The sequence below is a fragment of the Monodelphis domestica genome, chromosome 1 (assembly GCF_027887165.1).
Source record: "Monodelphis domestica isolate mMonDom1 chromosome 1, mMonDom1.pri, whole genome shotgun sequence".
NCBI classification, from domain to species: Eukaryota; Metazoa; Chordata; class Mammalia; order Didelphimorphia; family Didelphidae; genus Monodelphis; species Monodelphis domestica.
In genome coordinates, this window is record NC_077227.1 from 421,684,181 (window position 1) to 421,701,107 (window position 16,927).

Genomic DNA, 16,927 nt, shown 5'->3' on the forward strand with positions numbered 1-16,927 from the left:
AATTAAAGCATTAAGTTCTCCTAATAATGCATCAAAATTATGAGAATACTAGCAGGATAAAATGATGTGAAAAGAATATGCCTACATTTTTCATTCTTAAGTGCTCTTTGGACTGGAATGTTTATTACACTGAAATGTTTATTATAACATTCTGAGTTGTGCACAATTGATGTTAATGGAATACACAAACAAGAGCTTGTATGCCAAAAGGAACAAATACGTTATAGTCTTTATACAATATTGTAGAGCCATGCCTACCCTTATTGGGGAACTGGAAGTGTGAGAAGAGTTTTTCTCTCACCAGATCCAAAGTTTCACAGGGGTGATTAGTGGCCTTTTTGTAGTTAAAAGAATTTTGCCTGCACTTTGGAAGATCTAGGTTCAAATCCCAAATCAGTCGCCTCCTAGCTATAGAATTTTAAGCAAGATCCTTTGCTTCTCCCTCTGTAAAACGGGAGTGACAATACTGCTGCTACCTGCCTCAAATGGCCATATTAGGGAATAAATGAGGCAATGGCTACAGACCACTGGAAAGCGTTATGCCATTAAAAGGTGATATGATGACAATCACACCTTATAAGTCTTAGCTTTCAAAAAACTCCAGTGGCTTCTTATCATTTCCCAAATTGAACAGAAAATTTTCCATTTGGCATTCAAAGCCTTTTATAACTTGGTCCCTTCCTACCCTTCCCGCCTTTACACCTTACTCACCACCCTGTACTCTGCCATCCAGTGACATTGGCCTCCTTGATATTGCTCAAAAAAGATACTCCCTCCCGCATTTTCACTTTCTGGCTCCCATGCCTAGAAGGCTCTTCCTCCTTGCTACTAAGTTCCAACTAAAATTCTACCTTCTACAAGAAGTTCTTCCTAATCCATCAAATGTATGTTTGTTGCCCACTCCCCCTCATATTAGAATGTGAGCTTGGGGGGAGGGGGGAGGAAGGAGAGGAAATGGCTTTGCCTTTTTTTTTAAACCCTTATCTTCCATCTTGGAATCAATACTGTGTATTGGTTCCAAAGCAGAAGAGTGGTAAGGGTCAGGCAAGGGGGGTTAAGTGACTTGTCCAGGGTCACACAGCTGAGAAGTGTCTGAGGCCAAATTTGAACCTAGGACTTCCCATCTCTAAGCCTGGTTCTCAATCTCCTGAACCACCCAGCTGCCCCCTGTAGTATTTCTAATGCTTAGCATAGTTCCTGGTACAGTTGTCTCAAGAAAAAAATCTTGTTATGGGACAGCTACATGGCTCAGTGGATAGAGAACCAGGACTGGAGCTCCTGGGTTCAAATCTAGTCTCAGAAAACTTACTAGCTGTGTGACCTTGGGCAAGTCACTTAACCTCCATTGTTTAGCCTTTACTATTTTTCTGCCTTGGAGCCAACATATACTATTGATTCTAAGATAGAAAGTAAGGCTGTTTTTTGTTTTTTTAATGTTTGAATATGATAGACAAGGTCCTAGACTCAAAAGTGTAAATCTCAAAATTTCTTAGACTTATAAATGTTGGAAATTTCACCATTGGGAAATTTCATACTTGAAAAATTTCCTATTGATAGTGGGTCTTGACTATTGGAATATTAGTCTTTTAAAGTGATTCCCTTGTCACAAAAGTCAGAAAGATCTGAATTCAAATCCCACTTCCTGGCTGTGTAAACCTGGGCAAATCTCTTAACCCTTCTCAAGCTCAACTTCCTAATCTGTAAAATGGAGTTGATATCTGCAGCCCTAAAGATGACTTTTACCTCTAAAAATATGATCTTATAATATAGTACTGCTGGGGTCTGAAAAATATGACATTTATAATGAATCAATAAAAATCCATAATTAAGCCTCTATCATGTGCCAGGCATTGCACCAAGCACTTTCCATCAAGCTCTTGGTTAACTATACTGTCTTCTGCTGAGAATCTGCTTTTCATTCAGTTCTCTCCAGTTTCTGGGTCTTTGCTGACACCATTCCCCTTGCCCAGAATGGACTTTTATCCTAACTCCATCTATTGGAGATCTTCTCTTCCATCAAGATCCAACCTTTATGCTACCTCCAATGAAGTTCACAATCTCTTCTCCCTCCACTTTCTTTACCTCCATTTCTCCTTTTCCCTTAACTTCATTAAAAAAAAAAATCAGAACTGTGACTGGGAAGAGAGTTGCCTGGAGCAGAGTATGAACAGAGGTCTTCCTGCCAGTCCTCTATTAATGATACCAAGATGCCTTTCTCCTCCCTTTATCACAGTTATTGCCATTTTGCCATTCGACTGGCACAGAATTTTATACATAGTAGTGAGTTATAAGTGGTTGAAATGAAATGGTGTCTCTTTCCAGCTGCATGAAAACATTTATTCTTAGAAATGAGCAATAGGAAAAAGAAAAGTGAGCCAGGGCCCCACACATTGGAGACCCTTGAAATTTTCATCAAAGAAAGACAGAATCGGATAGACTTGTCAGCCAAACTGAACATTTGTTCAAAAGTCGTTTTGAAAAGCTGATGTTTGAAAGGCAACACTTAAAACAAACTTCTTTCTATCATGACAAAATGCTTGCCTGTACCAGTTTCTGCAGCTCCTAACAGTTGTTTTTGTTTGAGGCTTAGAATTGAGAATATTTCCTCGATTTTATCTTGTTTCCCATAGTAAAGCATTTCAGAATGGTGTTGGTTGAATTCGCAAGTTATCCATTTCTGTACTCCAAGCCTCAGAGACAACACATATCATTGGCTCTTCAGAGAGCTCTTGGCAGAGAATGTGTCTTGAGAAACACATTCCCATTTTTTCCTGGAAGACAATTAGGTATTTGGCAGTCAACTGGAAGTGGAGACCTTTCACAATTTTCAAGATTGCTTCAATTTTAACGTTTGATGGTTTGCTGATCAACTTATCTAGTTGGAAGAGAAACCATGTGAAAATGTGTAATTCTGCTCAAGTCAGAGAGGGTCCTAAGATCTAGAACAGGAAGGAACTTTAGAAAGTATCTAGTCTGGGCAAGTTAAGTTACTCAGTAGATTGAGAGCCAGGCCTAGAGATGGGAGATCCTGGATTCAAATCTGACTTAAGACACTTCCTAGCTGTGTGACCCTGGACAAGTCACCTAACCCCACTGTCTAGCCCTTATTGCTCTTCTGTCTTGTAATCAATATACAGTATTGATTCTAAGATGAAAGGTAAGGGTTTAAAAAAAAAAGGAAGCATCTAGTCTGATTTTAATAAACCCATAGAGGGCAAGAAAATAATCTAACATCACAGAGGTGGTAAGTAACAGAGCTGAGGTTCCTCTGACTCTGCATTCAATATTCTTTCAATTAAATTATGCTGTTTCACAGCTCCCCAAAGGATCCCCTTCTTCTATTTCTTTCCCTGAAACATATTTTTCCCTGATAACTGTTGCAATACGACTCATCCTTCAAGACTGAGCTATCTCCTCCATGAAGCGTTTACCAATTCTCCAAAGGTAGCACTTGTCTCTCTGAAAACCTCTCACAGTATTTCATGTGTACTTTTTATGTTCTTCTAATTATTGTTGTTGTAACTACTCAAGAAACGTTTATATCGTACTTTAAGCTTTGCAAATAATTTACAAAAATATCATTTAATTTTATCCTGAACACAGCCCTAAGAAGTAGGTGATATTATTTCCCATTTTCCAGATGAGGCAAGTGAGACGGAGGTTAAACAACTTGCCCAGGATCACACAGCTAGTATCTGAGGCTACATTTGAATTCAAGTCTTCCTGACTCCCAAGTCTAGCTCTTGAGTAATTGTGCCACCTTTACATTATAAGTTGTATATATATTTCATTCCACTATAAACCATAAGGTTAATAACAATTAGGGACATTTTTATAGCATTTAAAAGTGTACAGAGTACTTTACATACAATATCTCATGTGAGCCTTGTAAAATGTTATCTTCATTTTGCTGATGAAGCTCTGAGAGACTACCGGGTGACTTTTCTATAGTCATTCTCTAAATGTCAAAGGAAAACTTTGACCCAAGTCTTCCTGACTCCCAGCCCAACACTCTATCTACCACTGCACTCACCTTTCTACTTAAGACTCTCCTAGGGTCTAACAGGATCTTCTATACGTAATAAATGCTTCATAAATACCTATTGAGTTGAAAATGGTATTTTATTGCTAGAGTTTATAGCTAAACCAAATAGAGAAAAAGATAAGATACTAATCTAAGCTACAGTTCATTCACACATTGTAAAAAATACAAAAGAAGCAAAAACAATTCCACCAACATTCTTTTCCCTGGGTGAATAGCTAGGTGCTCCAGCAAAGGATTAGAGCAACTATAGCAAAGATTTCAAAATCTGACTTTTGGTTTCAATCTTTTCAGCCTGTTCCCTAGACAAAGCAACTAACTGGTGATTCTTTGAACTGGAGACCTATTTGGGGTAATTGCATCTTGGTGACTGAGAGCTCCTGACCATGAGGCAGGAGACCTGGGTTCTAGTCTCAGTTCTCCCACATACTAGCCTTGATTGACATAGGATAGGTACACAGTCCCTAGGCCAGAGAGGAGTAAGCAGAAATAGTTTCTTTGATGGCTCAACAAAAAGCAATGAAAGACCTCACATGAGACTCTGTCATCTTGTCTTACAGTGGCTCATGAGCACAGGCGAAAAGGACCACCATGAATGAATGGAGGGTTGAATGAAAAGACATTTAGTAAACACTACTCTAAGCACTAGGGTTACCGTTAAAAGAGAAAAACAGTTCCTGCCCCAAAGAAGCTTATGGTCTAACAATAATTTACATGCCAACAACAGTTCAAGGATAAAAAAGGCAGAGAAATTCTATTAAAAAGTTGGTAAGATTTTCCAAGTCAAGTCAACATATACTGTGATACTTAAAGACTCTGATGCTCAGGCCCAGAGAATGCAGAGAAAATTGGAAAATATGGCTCAATTTTGAGAAATAAAAGCCCCAAAAACCTGTAGATTACTCAGAAGGCTCACATCTATATGTCAAAAAGAACTAGATGTCATCAAATTAGAAAAAGATAAAGATATTATATCATCACCATCTTCAACCCAATGTAGTCAAATGAGCTGTCAATGCCCCAAATAAGGAAAGTAGAAAAAAAGGCAAATATACTGAGTTTGTCACAAATTTTTTTTTTGCCTAACCATTATAAAGTGATCAACACAACAAGAAGGCCAAAATAAATCAGAAATTGTCTTAGCAATCAACATCTAATTTTCTGGCCAATCAGAGAGATGCATCAGACAAGGGCAACACCAATTATACAAGATCATTTGTTAACACAGCACAGATGAGGATAGCAGAGAATTATGAGTAAGCAGTATTGCCTCAGAAAATAGCTTAAAACAGTAGAAACAAAAACAAGTCTGCAAAAAAGCTTGGTGTGGGACTCAACTGAGCCACGTCATTCCAGAAACATTCACAGAGGAAACTAGGAGGTCAAACGAACAGAAAATGAAATAAATGTGTCAGTGTTTCTATAACCATTTATTCTCATCATCAGCAACAGAAGAATTGCCACCCTTGGACCCTAATACCTCATTCCCTGATCATCGTACTGTAGAAGGAAATCATGATAGCACTTAAGGTGACCAAGCTGAGAAGAGCAGCTAGACTAAAGCTCAATACACCCTGAAAGAATTCATCTTGGAGGTGACAGAATCTTAAAAGCTTGAAGGAATCGGTTTAAAAATATGTTCATGAAGAAAAGGAGATTAAAAGGCTGAGGGAGTAGGGGAATCAAAAATACAATATATGCACAAAAGTAATCACAAGAAAACATCAATAACTACTGATCAATATATAAACTAATTTTCTCCTTTTAATAAAATCTTTGAGAGAATAATCTAAACACTCACTGAAGATTTTCTTTAACAAAAAATCCATGCTATAATAATGACAGTTGATATCCATATAATGCTTCTTATTTGCAAAGCATTTTGAACACATTATCTCCTTTGGTCCTCAAAACAATCCTGTTGTAGTAGGCATTATTTAGAACATCATTTTTCAGATGAGGAAACTGAGGGTAGAAGTTAAAGGACTTCCCTAGTGACATAGCTAGTAAATGACAGAGAAGAGATTTGAATTTGACTCTTTCTTACTTCAAATCCCTCTCTAGATCCTTTATAAACTGTAGGTTTTCAGAAAACAAATTTTCAATTGCAAATATTTTATAGCTACAAATCTGACTGAAAGATGAAAGATGAAAGAATATAAAACCCATACCACTGCCATTTATTGTGAGTTAATTATGAAAATAAACTTGAATATGTATAGAAAAAACATTACCTTAAAGTTCCTCCTGACAAATAGCTTCTCATATATAAATTAGCACCATACAATTTTCCTTGATAAATGCAGCCCCAGAAATTAAATTCCATTCCATGATGTTCCAATTACTGTTAAGCAAAGCATAAATCACAGAGATGTGATGTTCACCATAAATGGTCTCACCAAAAACTTTATGGTATAAAGGATGGCTTGCCGAAAATCTAAATGGAAAGGGATTCTCTATAGGTCAAAAGTTCTTAACCTAAGGTCCATGAATCTAAAAGTAGTCTTTGGAAATATTTCACAGTGTCCATCAACTTGAATTGGGGGGGGGGGGGAGAGTCACATCTTTATTTTCAATAAATTTTTATTTTCTTTTAACAAATACTATAGATTTTATTTTTTGCCTTTAAAATTACTCTGAAAAGAGGGGTTCATGTCACCCAAAAAACTTCTGCTAGAGATGATAAGATGTCATAGAGGTTCCTGCTTATCACTGTCTCAAGCCACAGAACATTACAAAGACTACTTGGCTGGTAAGATACCCGACTACTCAAAAAGAGAGGTCTAACAATAGGGAAAACTAAATGGGTTGAAAAGTACTTCTTGTCCAGACCTTAACATGCCATTTGATAGTAGAAGCTCACATTTTTATTATATATTCCTTCTTCATTGCTGTATGATTGGAAATCTTGGAATATCAGTCTTCAAAAAATCAAAGTAGCATGAAGCAAAATGGGCAGTGAAAATATGCATGGTGAGCAACACATTTGACACCATGACCCATGACGTACAAGTGGTATGAGAGAAATCATTGGGGAAATAAGTGATCTGAAAAGCAATTGGGCTGCTCAAGTAATATAACAATGGATGGGCAACAGTGATACCCCATAAATGGGGGGGGGGGGGAAGAAGAGAGATGGAAAGAGAGGGAGGGAGAGAGGGGGAAGGAGAAAAAGAGGAGGAATGGAGAGAATAAAGAGAGAGGGGGGAGAGAGAGAGAGAGAGAGAGAGAGAGAGAGAGAGAGAGAGAGAGAGAGAGAGAGATTGAATAGAATAAGGATAAACAAAGTAAGCAAGGGAAAAGGGGGTAAAAGGAAGACTTCCAAAACACTGACCCAGTGGGAAAGATGTCAAAGGATATGAACAAGAATCATGCAGGATAAAAATGCACAGATGGGTTATAAGCTATGCCAGTGGAATAAATAGTCATCAATGAAATCATGGATCCATTGAAGTCAGATTCAAAATGCTTAAAAGAAATTTCCTGTACTGTGCAGCCTTCATTAGGAAGACTCTCTCCTAACTACATGTTGTTTGTGTTTAAGTAACTGGCAAGACAAATTAGCTTCATCTTGATATTTACTTTTAGGAAACAGAAAAATATTAAGAGTCAAACCATAAAAACGCTCTACCTTTATCAAGTAAATCACAGGTTTTTAAAAACTGTAGCATATTCTTCATATGAGCATTAATAATAATAAAGTATGTACTATGACATACAATATATTATAGAGACATACATATTACATAGTACTTCGAAGTTCATGAAGCAATTTACAAATTTCATCATAGAACAACCTTGGAAGGTAGGAATACAGATGAGGAATCAGACAGCAAAACTTAAGTGTCTTGCCCAAGGTTACGCAGTTATTGTCTGAGGTCCAATTTGAACTCAGGCCTTGCTGATTCCAGACTCAGCATTCTGTCCATAATACCTTTATCATTATAGTGGCTATATCTACAGTAATTCAGGATTGCAAGATCTAAGCTTTGGATTTCATAATATATAGATAATACAAATAAGTAGAAATGTTCCCAGTGATCCCAACCACATTCTACCTGGTTAGGCATTTCAAGGCTCCCCACCTACCTCTCCTACCCCCCTATATCCCCCCCAAAAAAGACTTAGTGGCCAAGCTTCCAGAGATAGATACTTCATTCTTAGCTAGGCTGGGTCTTGGGCACTAGGTAGAATTTTAAGTTTTACCAAGTTGGTAGGACCTGCCAAACAGTTTACACTCTGCTCATATAATCCTTCCCCACCCAGCATCCCTTTTAGGACCTAAGTCTGTTTTGCTATCAATATTTTTCATGCATGGTTGAATCAGATAGCCTCTAGGGTCCTTCCCAATTCTCAAATTCAGTGAAGCATCAATGGAGAACTTTGACAGACCAATTATATTTTTTTAACCCTTACCTTCCATCTTAGAATCAATACTATGTATTAGTTCCAAGGCAAGAGAGTGGTAAGGGCTAGGCAATGGGGGTTAAGTGATTTTCCCAGGATTACAAAGATAAGAAGTGTCTGAGACCAGATTTGAACCCTGGACTCCCCATCATCAGTGTAGATCTCTATCCACTGAGCCACTTAGCTACCCCCTGGCAGATAAATTAGTAAGGACATGAAGACCTTAAAAAGGATCACAGGATCATGGCTTTAGAGCTGTAAGTGACCTCAGAGGCTATCTGGTCCAACCCCTTCATTTCACAGGGGGGAGAAACTGAGATCAAAAGAGATGACATGCCTTGCTCAAAATGATTTGTGTAGGAAATGTCAGAAGAAAGAGCCAACTTTGTCAAACAGCCAGATTTGTCAAATGCCAAGACTCATTCCTGCCCCATTCACTTTATAGGGTTGCTATAAGGAAAGGACAGTTTATTTCATCATGGAGAATTAGAGTACTTTATTGATTGATTGATTCCCTTACTTTCCATTTTAGAATCAATACTACATATTAGTTCTAAGGCAGAAGAGTGGTAAAGGCTAGGCAATGGGGGTCACACAGCTGGAAGTGTCTGAGGTCAAATTTGAACCCAACCCAGCTGTGTGACCCTGGGCAAGTCACTTGACCCCCATTGCCTAGCTCTTACCACTCTTCTGCCTTGGAACCAATACACAGTATTGATTCCAAGAGGAAGGTAAGAGTTAAAAAAAAAAATCTGAACCCAACCCCCCCCTCCAACCCCCCTGTCTTTGGGTCTGGCTCTCAATTCACTGAGCCACCTACCTGTCCCCTAGAGTACTCTAAGGTACAATTTAAGGCATTGGACCTAAATAGTCACAGAAATGCCATTATAGCAGAAGTAAATCATATCATCAATTCATCAGCTCAGAGATTTAGAGTTGAGGAAGGGAACTGAAAAACCATTTAGTCCTACCAGCTTATTTTCTAAATAAGGGGACTGAGACCCATAGAGGTACATACACTTAATTCCTAGTCTTGTGACCTGGGGAAGTTGCTTAACCTCCTCAATTTCAGTTTCTTCATCTATAAAATGGGAATCATAATTCATGTGGGTTATTGTGAGGATCAAATGATCAAAAGGTAGACAAAGTGCAAACCTTAATGGATGATAGAAGTAATAGCTATTATTATAGAAGTATATATAAGTAATATATTGATATTAATAAATAATTAATTTTTTCTCTCTTTTTAAAAAACCCTTCCCTTCCATCTTAGAATCAATATTGTATATTGGTTCCAAAGCAGAAGAGCAGTAAGGGCTAGGCAATGGAGGTTAAGTGACTTGACCAGGGTACCCAGCTAGGAAGTGTATGAGGCCGGAACTGAACCCCTCAGGACCTCCCATCTCTAGGCCTGGCTCTCAATCCACTGAGCCACCCAGCTGCCCCAATAATTAATTTTTAATTTTATTTAATGAATAATTTAAAAAATAAAATATCAATAAAATCATATAATCCATATTTGTATATTATGTATTTATATAACATGTGAATGACAATAATAATGATATATTATATTGTATTTATGTAACATGAATGACAATAATATAATGACATTGTGTTCTAGCATAATACTACATTATGCAGTATAATAAATTGTTATGATGTATCATATATTATACATTATATCATATGCATAATAATCACATATAATATGTGATACAGTATATTTTATAATTAATGCATTATGAATTAATAATATTATGTATATCTGTTATGATATAATACATTATAATATATTATAGTAATCTACAATATGAAATAATATATGATGCATTATAATATATAATTATCTAATGTAGATAATTATAATTGTATGTAATTATTCAGTGACTTGCCTAGGATCAAACAGCTAGTTCCCTATTAGTATTTCACTCCCTTATTGTGTTCTTCTTCCCTTCCCCACACAAAAAAGAGGAGAAACTAAAGTTCTACTGAGCTCAGCTCTGCTGAATCAGGCCTAACTGGAATTTAAGGAAGCTGCCAGGCTTCAGGCCTCCTGGTGAAGACTAAACAGCACTGCCCATAGCGAGGGCTTAGAGAGAAGGCAGATCTCTAGGCTGAAGAGAATAATTTTCCCTAAAACATCAGGAAACAGGGCTGTTTACTGGGATCACTGACTCACAGCCAAACGCAAAAGCTCAAACTATGCCACTCTTGGACTAAGACCACGATGGCTCTGGTGCCCAAACTCCACCCCATCTCCAAGGGCTGCATCTGTGGCAATGCCCTGCGCTGGGGACATGAGCCTCCCACTCACAGTCGCCACAAAACAAGGCTGCCTGACCCGTCCCACACCCTTACACAGAGCTCTGCAAACTTGAAAACAGCCAGCTACCTCTTAGCTGAAACCTACAAGCACTGTCCTGCTAGCTAGCCCCCGCCTAACGGAAAATTGAGGGGGGAAATTTTTTTAAAAGCCTGGGGAAGCAACAAGGGAGAACCCGGGGGACTTTCTCCTAGGTCAGTCTACTGAAGTATTTGTTTATTTAAATGATTCTCTCTAAAACAGTCAGACACCAAAGGGAGGTATTTTGTTATGTTTTGTTTTTTAAAGCAGACACTAGATCTTCACATCCTTCGACCTCTGTTTCTTCATCTGTAAAACTTGAAGGGCCTTCCAAGCTTTAAATCTTGGGATTTTATGATCTTCTCCCTTCATAAACCTAAACTGGAAAGGGCTTTAAGAGGCTAAAGATTTAGTGTATCTTCCTATCTGCACACAGAATGGTACCTAAATTATTCCCTGCGAAAAAACCTTAACTTTTCTGAAGATTACATGACTTCTCAGGGGATAAAAACATTTCATTCAATTCATTTGACAAATAAGGTGCCTGCTACGTGGCATCTACTTTACTAGTATTGGGCCGACTAGAATAAACAAGATGTAATGCCTGAGCAAGCAACTGAGCCTCAGTTTCCTCATCTGTAAAACGAGCAGTTTAGGTTCTTTGTTCTTTTTTTTTTTAACCCTTACCTTTCATCTTAGAATTAATACTGTGTAAGAAGAAAAACAACTGCTTGATAACATGGGTCGATGAGGATATGATGACGATGACGATGTGGGGATATAGAATCTAAACAATCACCCTAGTTAGTGCAACTATCAATAATATGGAAATAGATCTTGATCAATGACACATGTAAAACCAAGTGGAATTGTGCATCAGCTACAAGAGGGGGATTAGGGGAGAGGAAAGAAAGAACATGAATCTTGTAACCATAGAAAAATATTCTAAATTAATTAATTAAATAAAATAAAATAAAAAAAGAATTAATACTGTGTACTGGTTCCAAGGCAGAAGAGTAGTAAAGGGTTAGGCAATAGGGATTAAGTGACTTGCTCAGGGTCTACTAGGGACTACCTGAGGTCAGAGTAGAACCAGACCTCCCATCTCTCAGCCTGGCTCTCATACCACTGAGCCACCCAGCTGCCCCTGCATACGGTCATTAAGAACACTTCCAGCTCTAAATTAGAAAGGAGTTTACTTGTAGATTTTTTTTTTCTGTCAAAGTTCTTGCTGACAAGAGTATTTAAATCCTTCCATAAAGGTCTATTTCTCAGCCACTTTTTTGCCTTCTGCAGAAAGCAGAGGTTATCTACTTCTAAACAAAAAACATAGAAGTATTGAGAACCTTCCCCCAACAAGTTCTGGTTTCCACAGAAAATACAGATGCCTGAGGTACGGCTGGAGGCCTGATGAAGGAGGTTTAATCAATTTCTAGAAGGTAAGGAAGGGAGATCTGGTACCTGGTGCCAACACTCTTTATCTGGCCTATGTGGACTTCATCAATCAGAAGAAAAGAAATGGGAAATGCTTGGAAAATAACTGCAGAACTAGTCTTTGCTTCTCTCCACTAACCTTTCTATCTTTTCAATCAGATACAAACCTATGAGCTGAACAAAAGAATGTTAGAACTGGGCCTTAGAACACAGACCATAGGCTTACAACTAGAAAGCATTTTTTTTTTTTAATTTTAAACCCTTACCTTCTGTCTTGGAGCGCTCCAAGGCAGAAGAGTGGTAAGGACTAGGCAATGGAGGTCAAGTGACTTGCCCAGGGTCACAGAGCTGGGAAGTGTCTGAGGCCAAATTTGAACCTAGGACCTCCCATCTCTAGGCCTGGCTCTCAATCCACTGAGCTACCCAGCTGTCCCCTAGAAGGCATTTTAGAACACAGCATAAAACTTTATAGTTGGAAGGAATTTTCAAGATCTTCTAGTCCATTTCTCTGACCACCTACCTTAGTTTACAAATAAGGAACCTGAGACCTAGGGAAGGCAATGTGGTATAGTGCCAAAATTTTTGGCAGAAGGAGAGTCAGCCTGGGCACAAATCCCAGTTCTGGTAGTTATTAACAGTGTGACTCTGGACAAGTCACTTAACTTTTCTGAAGCTCAGTTTTCTCCTCTGTAAAATGGATATTAATTTAATACCAATACAACTATTGTGAGTGTTAATTAGTGTAAATCGAGCACAATATAAATGCAAATTATCAGTACTAATAAATGAGAATAATTAGTACCAATGAATGTAAATAATTAGAGAATAACTACTACCAATAAGTATAGAGAATAATTAGTACCAATAAATGTAAATAATTAGTAAATAACTAGTACCAATAAGTATAAACAATTGGAGAATAACTAGTATCAATAAGTATAAAGATTAGAACCAATAAATGCAAATAATAAGAGAATAACTAGTGCCAATAAGTATAAACAATTTAGAGAATAATAACTAGTACTAATAAGTATAGAGAATAATCAGTACCAATAAATGTAAATAATTAGAGAATAACTAGTACCAATATAATTAATACCAAGAAATGTAATTAGAGAACAATTAGTACCAATAAATGTAAATAATTAGAGAATAATTAGTACCAATAAATATAAATAGAGAATAATTAGTACCAATAAGTACCAAGAAATAGAAATAATTAGGAAATAATTAGTACCAATAAATGTAAATAATTCATACCAATAAGCATAAATAATTAGAGAATAATTCATACCAATACATGTAAAATGAGAGCAATAACACAGAATGTAACTCACGGAGATAAGGATCGCCTCTTGGGAGGATGAAGACAATATATATAAAACCCTTAGTAAGCAAGGTTTAAAGCCATATGTATATATTTGGAACATTATAATCCTCATTAAGTTACTAGCCTAAAGCCATCAGTTAATGGAGTCAATGGAGAAATGCGTCTCAAACTCAGGTCTAGCTTAGTGTTATCTCTTCTCACCCATAATGCAACTCCTTGGGAGGGCTCTGTCTGAGATAAGGAAGGTAACTGAATCATTTCAGCTAGTTTGTGAAATGTTCAGAAACCATCCAGGCAAGGCCTATCACTGATTCTTTCCTCCAACCTACACAAAGCTGGTTGGGTCTTTTACTTTTTTTATTGCTTCACAAAGTCAAGGCTCCTACCACCTGGCAGAACAGAAAAACCCACATTTTGCTCCCAGGGGTCAAATTCCCTATTACATCATGTGAATGGAACACTTCACATATCTGTTTTACATATCTATCATTAAAATATTTTAAATATATAGGACATCAAAATGGTTCTTTCTAGAGTATATCTATACACATATATATCTCCTCATTATATATCCTCAGGGAGCTCTTAAAATATCTAACCACTGCATTCATGTACTCATTTTAGACTTCTTTGATTTCTCCAGCAGGATTTGTTTCGGACTACTTGGACTTCTTCCTCAGCCTCTAGGCTCACTGGGCACTTCCTCCTCCTCTTATTTTCATCTTTCTTTTGTCTTCCCTGTTAGGCTGTGCCTTGAAGGCATGTCCTAAATTTCATTTTTTTATTTGTGTGTATCCCTAGCTTTTAACAAATATTTGCTGACTATAATTTAAGAGAAGGACAGTGTGGACACAGTATTGACTCCAAGTACTCCAGTGTACACAGTATTAACTCCAAGATGGAAGATATGGGTTTAAAAAAAAATGAAATAACTTTTTTTAAAAACCTAGAGTGGCTTCCATGTGGAAATGGGGTAACAGAATATAAATGACATTACACATACATATTAAACATATCCTTCTGTTTCTACTAATAGCAAATATTTTCTTATTTATTTTCTAGGCTCATTTAGAATCCCAGGGGTGCTAAGAAGTCACTCTGCTCTCTGTACCTCCTACCTCTCCTATGGCTGTTGCTTCCTCTAAGTCAGATCATCCTAAAGGAATTCCAAAGATCTCCTATGAGACTAGGATTTCCCAAGGCTCTAGGCTAAAACTTTATGTGTCTTCCTTCACCTTCAGGAGGCCCTTGCTAGAAGTCATTCTGCAGAGCTGAAGTCTCTTCCTCTCCTATCTTCCCAAACCTGCTGAACCTCTTTTTAAAATTGCCCACCAGAGAATTAACCCTGTCTCCTTTCCTCCTGAGTCTATACCACCATCCACAATAAGATCAGCAGGAGTCTGATTTCTCTATTTCTCCCTGGCTTTCCTGTTCTCTTACTTGGCTTCTTAATTATAGGATTTAAAACAGGAACTTTAGAAGCTCAGCTAGGCCCAGAGACTTTCCCCCAAGTCCCTCTGATGATAAGTAGAAGTGCCTGGATTCCAATCCAGATCATCTGATGTCAAATCCAAAAACTGTTTCACTGCGCCACTCTTTCTCTTTAGATCAGTGCAATATGTCCTCAGTACCTTAAGAAGCTTCCATATACATGATTACCAGACTTCAAGGTTTTTACAGGGAAAGCAGAGGTTCCAGAGTCACCAGGATTTGGGTGAGGGCAGTTTGTTTATGCAGGGGTTTCCTGCCACTTCCTATTTCTTTGCTCAGATTTCTTCTATCACTTCCTTTTCACCAGGGTCTGGTCACTGATTCGTTTTCCACATGAAAAAGGAGAGACAACAGCACTTGCTTCCCTGTTTGTCACCATGCCTTTTATAGCAAAGGGTTTTTTTTTTTAACCTGGGATTCATTAACTTGATTTAAAAAATATCTTGTTAACTGTATTTTAATAGAATTGGTTCTTTTGTGATCTTAAGCATATTATTCATTTAAAATCATTCCAACAAGTGCTCTCTAGACTTCATCACATGAAGTGTGTAAGCAAAGGGTCCATGAAGCATAAAAGTAAGAACTCCACTTTATAACCTACTAGGTCTAGGAACCTAAACCCATAGTTCCCTCCACTTGTTCTGGTGTCCCAGGCTAGAAGGGATCCCACCCAGAAAACCCAGGTGCTACACAGCCAAAAAAAAAAATGGACCTTGGCTCCCATGGTATAGCCTTTCCATCTTAGCCACCTTTTGCATAGTTTAAAGTTTTCTAATCACAGTAGTTGCATTTCCATCATGCTTGCAAGTGCCTTTTCCCCACCAGCCTGAGGGAATTAAGGAAAGGGAAGTATTCTTATCCCCAATTCCCAGACTCAACTTTAATCCTAGAGATCTTTTCCTTAAACCCAGCAGCCTCTCCAGACTGGACACTGCCCACTTTAAGCTGTCAGAAAGGCCCAACGACATCCATTGTCATCTTCAGGACAAGAGCTCTCACTGGAAGACTTCAGATTTGTTTCCTTCAATCTATGTAATTTTTTCAGGACTTTAATTATCTTTAGTCATCTTAACTGGTTTTCCTTCTAAATTTTCTTCAACTGTAGAACTTACCTCCAGGCACTGGACACTAGCTGTGATCTAAAGATTGGGCCACATGTATCCAAGGAATGACATTTCTAATGACATTTCTTTCCTCGTTATGTCTCTAGAATTATGGTGATTTTCTAGTGATAGTCCTATTTGGCTGTCTCAACCAAATAGCCACTGAAGCCATAGCTTCTTTTGCAGCTTAATCTTCCTCTTTCAACCAACAGCTAATTTATAGAGTACCTCCATTGTGTCTTGTCCTATGCTAAATCCTACTACTCCCCCCACCCCAAAAAAAGGCAGATGGCAAGGAGCTCAGTCTGGTTGGAAAAAAAGACTATATTGCAGTTCTCATTGAACCTATATCCTGTTTGTTTTCTGAAGCTTCTCTGCATTCAAATCACTCGGCAGGTCCAACAACTAAAATGACATTATCAGGGCAGCTGGGTGGGTTGGTGGATTGAGAGCCAGGCCCAGAGTGGAGGTCCTGGGTTCAAAATACTTTCCAGCTGTGTGAGTGACTTAACCCCCATTGCCTAGCCCTTACCACTCTTCTGCCTTGGAACTAGTACAGAGTATTGATTCTAAGACAGAAGGTACGGGTTTAAAAATAATAAAATTAAATGATATTATGAATAGGGAAGAGAAGGAAGAAGGTGACAAAAATGTCTGGGCCCTCTATAAATGAGGGTTGGATTAGGTGATTTCTGTGGCCTTTGCAGATCTAAGGTCTCTTTCTGCTCTAGGTCCTCAGGGCCCTCCTAGCTCCCAAATTCTCTGTACTGGGG

General features: G+C 38.0%; 1 protein-coding gene across 9 annotated transcripts in view; it reads right to left on the reverse strand.

Moving 5' to 3' along the window:
* GGTA1 (glycoprotein alpha-galactosyltransferase 1 (inactive)) overlaps positions 1-16,927 on the reverse strand; it is a 115,383-nt gene that overhangs the window by 54,742 nt on the left and 43,714 nt on the right. For 2 of the 9 annotated variants that reach the window (XM_016427770.2, XM_056812045.1), the window contains exon 2: positions 6,277-6,386. The exons of the other annotated variants lie outside the window; for them this stretch is intronic. The gene's annotated coding sequence lies outside the window, so the exon portion shown is untranslated. The remainder of the gene's footprint in view (positions 1-6,276; positions 6,387-16,927) is intronic. 9 annotated transcript variants of the gene reach the window in all.